The following is a 10311-nucleotide window of genomic DNA, read 5'->3' on the forward strand; positions in this document are numbered from 1 at the left end:
TTTCTCACAATGCAGTTGTGATGTATTTGAGCAATCTTTAACCCTGTTAGGCTAGTGCCACACAGGGTGGATTCTCAGACAAAAATCTGATAGTTGTGGCTGCACCTGGAGCCATTGCATCGGCCCAGGTATAAGCAGACTTTGGTGCAAAACTACATATTTGAGCAGCCACAACTATCAGATTATCAGAAGAAGCCTTGTGCTTGCTAGGCGTTTGTTCTAAGCTTTTTATGGGGCTAACCCCTAGAATTGTGGTAGCTAAACCATAGCTGGGATGGAAGAACACTGAAAAGGTCTGGTGGCTATCTTGAGTGGTTCTTGCCTTTTGTCTTAAAATGTCTCCATCTGAGGCAAAAAGTAATATTATCTTACATCTACTTGTAATGCTGACCCTTTTAATTGTGTTAAGCATTTATCACAGTGAAGAGATTCTCACATTCTTCGCTGTCAGAAGCAATTTCAGAGGAATGTAGCTCCAAAATTAATTATTCCAAAACTAACTATGCGTCTAAACCAGATTACTGACTAATTTACTGCTAATACATTTTTTAAGTTATAGTCAACGCTCGCTAGATTTTAAGAATAAAAGGTTTATTTGTGAGCTTCTTCACCTAATATTTATTCCTACTGCAGACTACCCAAACATGCTGTTGGTTATTAGGTAACACTGTTAATAATTGACTCATAATGAAACCAGCCAGTTAGCATAGGTCAGTGACTCACAGCCTGAGTGTGTTGAATGAAGATACAAAAATGTTAGGTTGGGCAGTGCTGGGCAAAGTAGCATTGGTGCCTTTGGTAATACTACTTGGACCAGTGCCCTACTTTCCCCCATTCCCTGCTCTCTAAACCCCAACCCTTCCCTCCAAAAACAGTCCATAATTGAGTCTCCCCTCAGTTGTGCCCAAAGCATGCACCTCTCCTGTCTACCCCTAGTTCTAAGTTGAAGAATTGACAAATAAATCATTAACAGTAAGAAGAAATGATAGAAATTTTAATGAAGGCTTAATAAATCTGCTACATTCAATAAAAAGTCACAATGTGATAACTGTGTATTACATGTGAAATGTGGATATTTATTCCCATTTATGCCTGTTTTTACATTTATATTCCATTTAAGCATTTGCCTGTTTCCTTTAAACTTGTATTTTGGTATTTACTGGATGGAGGCTGAAGAAGTAATTTTTAGCTTCAAATCACTGCTTTTACCCAAAATGCAGCATTTTCCCCCACAATTTAAGCACCATTGTGGCTGTATGCCATGTTGCATCCTCCGCAGCTAGCATTTGTTTTGGTAAATCTCATACAAGTTGCAGCACATACAATTTCCCCATATTTGTGCTGGAATGGCATCACTTACGGTACACAGCAAAATAAAGGAATACACAAACAACTTGCTTGCCACAAGGCACCTATTGGACACAGCCTGCTAAGGGAACAAACTGGAATGCAGAGACCTGTATGAATACTGTGCTTCATGTGTCTGGCAGTGCTGCAATAATGTGGGGGGATTCTTCCCCCCATTTCCCAAATACTATTGTCATTTCTCTCAAGGTTCCTCTCTGTTGCATTCACCCACAATTAACCTGAAATCTGCAATTAGTTTTTCCAATCATATTCAGTCTTCTCATATTAATGGGTGTTCAATAAATGGTATCCAAACCAAAGGAACTAACAAACGTCCCTGGGACTGCATTGAAAGACAGTATGACAATATGAGACCTGATAAGCATCTGTTGGCAATAGGCTGTCTGGAGTCACTATTGGCAAAGCACATGTATGAACTATAAAAAGAGTTTTCCATACATAGATGTGGCCTTTGATATGGCTAAATGTATGGCAGTAACTGCAGTTTTCATTCTGACTTGCAATGAAATAAGTTTAGAATAATGCAGTTTGTTTGAAGATGTCTTCTCTAGAATGAACACAATAGCAAAAAGGATAACAGTGGTACAAAGTACAAAATAAGTGAATTGATTAATTAAATGTAAAGTCGTTTAGCAGTTCAGCAATTTATCACAACTGCTATTTTTAGTTGTTCCAGGGCTCACCAATATATAGCATAGCTCTGACATGGCACATTTAGTGCACTCAGTAAGATGATATGCCAGAATATATCACAGAAAGATATATTTTTTATTGTTTTAAAACTTTACTGATTTTATATTGGTTTATTATTCAGGAATTTCTGATAATTCCAGTGGCCCCTTCTATGTGCTACATAAAATCTAGGCCTTGCTTTAATAAAACCTATTCTGTGGCTCTAAAGTATTGTTCACTGAAGCTGACGATCAGTGCAGAAAAGAAAAAGTATCACTGTGGGGCGATGAAACAATAAATATGACTGTAGCATTTTACAGGCAGAAAGATCATGGGCGTCTGCAAATAGGGGCAAAAGGGGTACTTACCCCCCCCTCTGAAATTATAAGTACCTCCCGCTGTCCTGTTTTACAGCTCACAGCCTGCTGTCTCAACTTCTTGCTCCTCAAGAAAAAATCCAAGATGGCTATGCGTTTCAAATATGCCGATTTGCCATTTTCTGTAGTAATTATACTAAAATGTTTGGGGTTAATATGCTGATTATCCAGTTACTGTAGTATTTATACTGGCACAACAAGGATTTAGATGCTAATTATCCATTTTCTGTAGTAATTATACTGGCACATCTGGGGTTAATATGCTGATTTCCCATTTTAGGTAGTAATTACCCTGGCAGGTATAGAGTTTATTTAGTGATTATAATGGCTCATTTGTGGCTAATATGCTTGTTAACCGTTTTCTCTAGTAATTATATTGGCACGTCTGAGGTATATTTTGGTAAAATAGTTGTGGTATTTAGGGGCCAAAGTGGAAGTGGGCAAAAAAAATGACTCTGCATTGTATGTGGCAGATATTTTTGTTCCTCCTTCTGTCTTGTATGTTGAGAGGTATGCTTTTGCGCTTAAACAGGGGTATTGGCCCTGTTCACTAGCTGCCCTACAGGATAGCTGACAGCCCCCTTACCTCTCTTTTGGTCCTGCAGGTTGCTCACTGGGGGGGGGGGGATTAGGCAGGTCAGGGGCTTCTATGAACAGCTGACCAGACACCTTAAAAGTGAGTGGCACTACAGAAAACTTTAGGAAACGGGAGGGGAGGGATTGCACACTGCATCGTATAGGACCCCTAAAGGAAGCCTTTTGACCCTCAGCTTTCCAGAGAGTTGAGAAATGGTCCTTGCAAGGTATAAGCAGATTGTAAAGTAGCCCAATGACCCGTAGTAAAACGTAGGGAAGCAGGGGCATGACAGATACGTTGGTCAGACTTAGCCACTCCCAGTTGCAGGTGATTGGTTAATTCGTAAGGGGTATAAAATGCTGGTAACTGTTCCCGCTTCTCAATCCATTTTAGTCAGCATAGTAAAACGCCCACCCTCCCTCCCTATAGAAGTGGAGGTAGCGGAGTGTCGTTGGCGGGGTGATTAAGTTGGGGGAAAACAATGGTTGGGTTAGGAGGGGAGTTTTATAGTTAAGTGGGGCTGGCATGCTTGGAACCTCAGGGGTAAGAAAGTGGATTAGGAGGTGAGTTTTGTTGGGTAGTTGGTTCCGGGCCAGAAGGGCAGCTGGCAGCGCCAGTTGGGCTGCGCAGTTATTGGATTGTTACAGTGTTTGGTTATTTAAAAGTTGATTTGTTTGTTATACAAACATTTGTGTTATGTTTGAGATGTTGTTTCACATTTGTTATTTATGTTATGTTTTAAATTAAAACTTTGATTGTTGTTAATAAAGTTTCTGCGGCCATTTTTATCCCAAGAATTGGTGTCTGTGTGTTTATTGGGGATGGTAAGTAAAGAGGTAAAAGGGGGGGTGTTGGTTGGGAGAAGGGCGGGTCAAGATCCAACGTTACTCATGTCATGGTTTATTCTCAAACTAAGAAATTATATATATACATCTGGGGGTTTCCAGATAAGGGGTCTTTCCATAATTTGGATCACCATAACTTAAGTCTACTAAAAATTATTTAAACATTAAATAAACTCAATAGGATTGCTTTGCCTCCAATAAGGATTAATTATATCTTAGCTGGGATCCAGTACAATGTACTGTTTTATTATTACAGAGAAAAAGGAAATCAACTTTAAAAATATCATTCATTTGCTTATAATGGAGTCTATAGGATATGGCTTTCTGGATAATGGGTTTCCGAATAACTGGTCCCATATCTGTATACTATATATATATATATATACGTGTTCAGCTAGTGTTAATGCTAAAAAGAGAGGGTTCACTAAAAGGGGTTTTCTTTTTTTATACTGACCTATTAGTTGCTAATATTCAGATATGTGAAGCTGTATGACTCTGCAGAACAGACAAATCAGTAGTATTAGGGGTAGGGCTGTAACTCTTAAAATAAATAAAGATGCAGCCGATGCAACCATCCAGCCTTTACTTGCTTGGGATTTGATCTACATTGTCAGTTCTCCAGAAGCATCCCTAGAGTTATTTATGGGCCCAGCTCCAAACCATTTTTGATCTACATGACCAAATCCCATATTAAATTACTGCTAGTCATTACAGCCCCCGTGGCACTGCAAAGACTGCGACAAAACCCATTGACTGCACAACGACAAGAGAAGACCAATCAGAGGCACCCGCAGACAAGGAACTCCAACACCATTCATTTGACTCCCACCCCTTCTAAATGTTAGCTCAGAGCAGATGGAAGTTAACTCATTCAGAATCTGGCTGCATTTGATTTCAATTTGAATTCAATTCTAGTTTTTAAAAGTGGAAAGATTCTTCTGGAGATTTTTGTCTTTCTGACCTTACTGAAATATATTCTCTCAATGTTTTTAGGAAAAAAAATATCCAAAAGTTTAGTGGCCTCAGTTTGTTCTACTTGTCATACATAGCGCAGCAAGACGGGGCTTGAGTGTTGTATAGCTATTCTCTACTATGGTGCTATAATTTACTGAAGGGTGCCACACTGCTACAGATGTAGTTTGCCTATGGTGTACATTAGCCTCTTTAGATGTAAGTGTGTATACATGTGTGTTAGGTTTTGCCTTCAAGCAGGCCTTCATATTATGGGAGTTCAGTCGAAATAAATGCTGGCAAAGGCACCCAAAAGCAGCAGCACCCACTGATTTCTAAAGTCATGTGATATAGTGGTTTGTGCATACTTGGAGTGCAAACAAGTCCAGCTGTGATATCAGAAGTCATATCTGCAGTGGGCAAATGTTGCATGCCCTTGTGAGCTCTTAAATCTGATTTGTATAAAAGCAGCCATGCAGACTGGTCAAATGTACACAACCTAGGACAGAACAAGGCCAAAACATGGCGCAAGCTTGCAGCTATGATTTTAACCATGTATAAAGCATGGGTGGGTTCTCGTTTTGGTTTAGGGGAGAGTTTTAATGTTTAAGCCATACCTTGGTGGAAGCATCTACTGTGTCATGATATTCATATGTACCTGTGACTCTAGGTGCAACTAGTAGGGCAAAATGTATAGATATGCCTTTATATGATATTCATACCATTAACTTGGCCTGATTTATTGAGTGCAACTGGTCAACAGTAGACCTGGCAATACAAGGATCAGTTTAATGTATTTAGATGTCCTTTGCAGCTGGCACAAATTCCAATTTGACTCATTAAGACGTGGCTAAACCAAGCCCTAGTGAGCAGCCTACAAGATAATTGGTAGGCTGACAGTGCTTAGGTCTAGGTCTGAGATTGCCTATTGGTATCATAGAATATACAGTACTGTATATCATTATTATCTAGAGCAGTTCTGTCCAACTTCTATGGTACAGAGGGCCAGAATTTTTCTGACCTACATGGCGGAGTGCCAATAATGGAGGCCAGTTTTGACCACTCCCCCTTTTAAGCCACACCCACTTCAAACCACACCCATGTTATTACAAACGCTTTTAAGATCATACCCACACTAATGGTGGTAACACAGCAAACCCAAATGGTTGGTTCTTACTGTTGGGATATCACTCTTCATTCATATGTGAAGTAATTATATTATGTCATATTAAGCCACACCCTTAAATCCTTATGCCTCCCCCTCCCCTGTGGATAGTACAGCAACATAAGGCAGGCAGAGTATGGCACACACAGACAGTATACATTGACACAATGCTGGCACTGCTCCTACAGTCTGAGGTGTGAACAGTTTAACAATGTGAGTGTATACCAAAGGAGTATGTGGGGGCTTACAGTCTGAGCCTTAAGTGTAAACAATGCAGGGGGTGAACAATGCAGGGATTAAAAAGTGTGAACAGTACAGGGGATTACAGGTTTAAACAATACAGGGGCCTGAATCTGAGGTGTGAGCAATGCAGGGGGCCAGGTAATCTTAGTACTGATACAATTTAAAGCTTACACAAAAGTAAGCAGTCTCAGCAGCCAGACAGGTGGGGGGCCACACAGAGTCGCCAGTTGGACACCATTAATCTTGAGACTTCATAGCAATTGAAGAGTACAGCAAAAAAAGAAGAGCCATAGCATAATCCCATAATTATAAAGCTTTACCTGTGCTACTTCCTGTGCAGAGGCACAAAAGATTCACTGTCCTGTCCATGGGGCTGCACTATTATTATGCAAACATAGCAGAAGGCCCTATTCACCCATGCATCCTTTTAAATGAACTTTAAACACAAAATATACTAAGGGAACCCCAGAGGAAGGACCCCAGAGGTCCGAAACATGTAGTGCAATGCATCTCTAAATCAATAAACTACACAGAACACATTTGGCTCTCCAGTGGATTTTTTTTTTTTAAATGAGCCCAAAATGAGGCCTATTCACTTGCTTTTGCTTGACCTTCAGCATGTACAAATGCCCCCCCCCCCCCCCATGGTATATTCCATAGTTATAGGGGCCCCTTAATACAACATATTACTATTTCTGCGTGGAATAACTTGATAAAAGAAAACAGACACTCTGATCCACTAACTCTAAATCCAGTGTCCAGTGGACATTTTAGTTCAAGACTGGCACTGAGGTCAATCATTAGATCATAGGTTACTGCAAAAGAAAAATGTTGATGTATCAGTAATTTATCAATATTTCCAAGAATTGTTAACTCCAAATCTCCCCTTTGTAGGTTATCAAGCTGGGCTTCCAGTAATAGTGAAGACACATGAAGTTACTTAGTAGCAGCTACTTGTCATGGCTACTAAATGCCAAAAAAATATCCAGCCATAAACAATACTAAAAATTGTGTCTGCTAAAACACATGTAGAGACAATTATCAGTAAAAGATCAGCATTGTCTATTTTAGTAGTTGTGACAAGTAGCTGCTACTAGTAGCTCCGTGTGCCTTCACCCTAATATCTTGTTGAGCCAATAGGCAATTAGGGCATTACTTTAGAGGAAGCAGACCCTGCAACTGATGGGGACACTGACTGATATGCAATCAATATACTGTACATTTATGAAAAGATGTCTAATTCTCAATATTTAGTGGGCATAAAGTGATATTACTGTGGGGCCCAGTACTTTAGGGTTAAATGACTGTACACATATGTACCCATAACATGCAGAGTGAGTGGTTTGAGAACAAGTACAGTTTCCACCTGTCCTGTTTTGATACTGTAACAATCATCCAATCACAGATCCCTGTGTCATAGATCCACCACCTGATGCCTGCCCTGCAAAAAACTGTAACAAATGCCAAATACATGTGGATACTTTACACATTACTGTTCAGCAATTTGGGCTGATATGTTGCTATGGGGTGCAATTCAAAAATTGTGTACCCCAAAGCAAAATTTCTCTGTTGACTATGTAATAGCTAAATTACTGTAGGCTTCCAAATCTGCGCCACCCCAAAGTAACTTTAATAGGGATATTGAAAGAAATGAGTAAATGTTTTACCTTAATCTTGGGGTTTGGTAACATCTGGGTAGTAATAAAACGTATTTCACATACTGTATACAATTGTTCTGTGTCACCACAGTTATTAAACACAACACGTGGTACCACTGGTATAACCAGTGTCAGACTGGCCCACCAGGATACCAGGAAAACTCTCAGTGGACCCAAGTGTAAGTGGGCCTTGCTCAACCAACCATTTGCCTTGTATGCCTATACCATAGCAATTACTCAATTCTATATGAAAAGAAATTGAAGAAATGAAGGAAAAAATAGATAATAGTATGTAAAAAGAAGTAATTAAGAGATTAAAGAAAGTGAGTGAACAGAGAAGGGGAGAATGGGCCTAAGGTCTTAGGGTTTTCTGGTGGGCCCTTGGCACCCTAGTCCAACACTGGGTATAACTCTTGAAGATTGCACACTCATGTGTACTGCAGGTACTGACTGGGCTCTGCATGTCTCAGTAACCAAGCAGTCATTCCAGACCAAGATAAAATATCTCATACACTCAAATATCAACACTAAAATCGTTTTGGAGGATACCAGATAGTTTTTATAAGCTTTGGTGAATTTACTGCAGCTGAATTGAGCAGCCAGATAAAGGGCTGCCTACAGGCTTACTAATGATGGTAAGGATACAATCAGCCAAGGCTCTGTACCCACAGGCATTGGCATATTTTACAAGTTTGATTGACGCAGATAGAGAGCTAAAAATTTCTGGTTCTGTATAGTTGAAACAGGCCTGAATATAAGCAGCACTTATTTCCATGTAGCTCCCATAAATAGTCATTGAAATATGAGGGCAGAGATGATTTAGATTCCTTCCATGCATGCTGTCTTTAATACCTGTTTTATTGTCACAGCATGTCATGCTATGTGGGACAAAGAATGGGAGTTCCCAGTTCTTAGCAAGGGAGGCAGAACACAAGCTGATAAAAGCTACTGACGGACAGAGTTGGCAGCTTATCGGCCCGTGTATGGTGCCCTCAGGCAGGCCTGCCCAACTGATACCTGCCAAAACTCGTCCAGATGTCAATTGGGCAGGTTTAAAAAATACAGATGGCCTGTATCTTGTCAATGTGATCGGATTGTTTGGGCCAAGGGCCAAACAAATATATATTGCTCACCTCAAGTGGGCATATTGGCAACTTGTCAAAGAAGTGGATCTTTCAGTATATGGCCAGCTTTACTTGGAGGAAGTCACACAAGTAATGTAAGCTGGAAACTGGAGCTATAGTTGACTAAAAAGATTGTGCCCATCTAATACCAAATGCAGAAATATATTAACTAAAGTTCCAGTTTTTTTACAACATGTAAGGCTTTTGTGACCCTTCTGTTTGCTTTCTCCATAAATCTTTCTTGCTCCAGTTTTACGCTATGGTAAATAACCCTGTGAGTGAGAGGCAAGGGTTCTGTCTAGTTGTCAGTTGGTTTAAGGACAGCATCCCTGTTGTTTAATGTAAGTCGTGTATCAATCCCAGTTATTTTTACGCTTTACGCTTCTGATAGGCTGATGCTGTGCCTGTAGGTGCACACAACACAGAGCAGAAGACAGCAGACTGGCTAGTGTGCCACTATTCCTAACCATGCACTAACAAGTAACAAATGGCAGCCATAGCTAGTCCTATATTCACACACTATCCTTGCATTGTGTCCAAAGTAAGGTTAAAAAAAATATTGCTATCTTAAAAAAGGCCCTGCATCCATCTTCAACAAAAAGATGTAGAATGTCTACAATAATTTAAAGTTCCACCAGGTACATATTATCTAGAGATTGAGTGAGGGAGGTTAGTTATAAAGTATATGATATAAATTGTAGGGAACTCCAGCAGAATTCTCATGATGCTATTTTAATCCATGTTTAAACACTTGTCTGTACAAAGGTTTCAGACTTCAATACAAACCTTTTGGTGCACAAGTATCCCAGTCCAGCTGGTGTAAAGCTGCTTTAACAATTAGCATTCTTCAGCATTCAGGTACGTTTGTGCTGCCCTCTACTGGTAAATAAAATATCTACATGCATTCTAACTTTATTATAAAGTGGTTTACCAGCTTTTTATAAAGCCATTTCATAGGAGGAGGCAAGGGCTAGAGGTATAATTTCCAGGCTAACTGTATGAGAAATACAGGACAATGATTTAAGAAATGCAAGGACTTAAAGCATTTCAGGAGAGTGAGGAGTAACAGCCGCACAAGAATTGAGAAACTGCGATGACAGACATATGTTCAGTGTTTAGGCAAATTGCGATGATCTGACCGAATGCCTCATCAGATTATTACCCAGCAGCACTGTTTTGTCGCGAAACAAATTGAGCTTGTTTTGGGATGAGAAAACTCTTACACCCCTCTGCAAAACAGGAATGATTAGGCATGATTAGTGAGTCAGACCTCAGAAAACAAAAGGGACATTTTTGTGTGTGGAGTTGGAGGAAAGCAATTTTGCCTGTGT

Source organism: Xenopus tropicalis, chromosome 9 (genome assembly GCF_000004195.4).
Source record: "Xenopus tropicalis strain Nigerian chromosome 9, UCB_Xtro_10.0, whole genome shotgun sequence".
NCBI lineage: Eukaryota > Metazoa > Chordata > Amphibia > Anura > Pipidae > Xenopus > Xenopus tropicalis.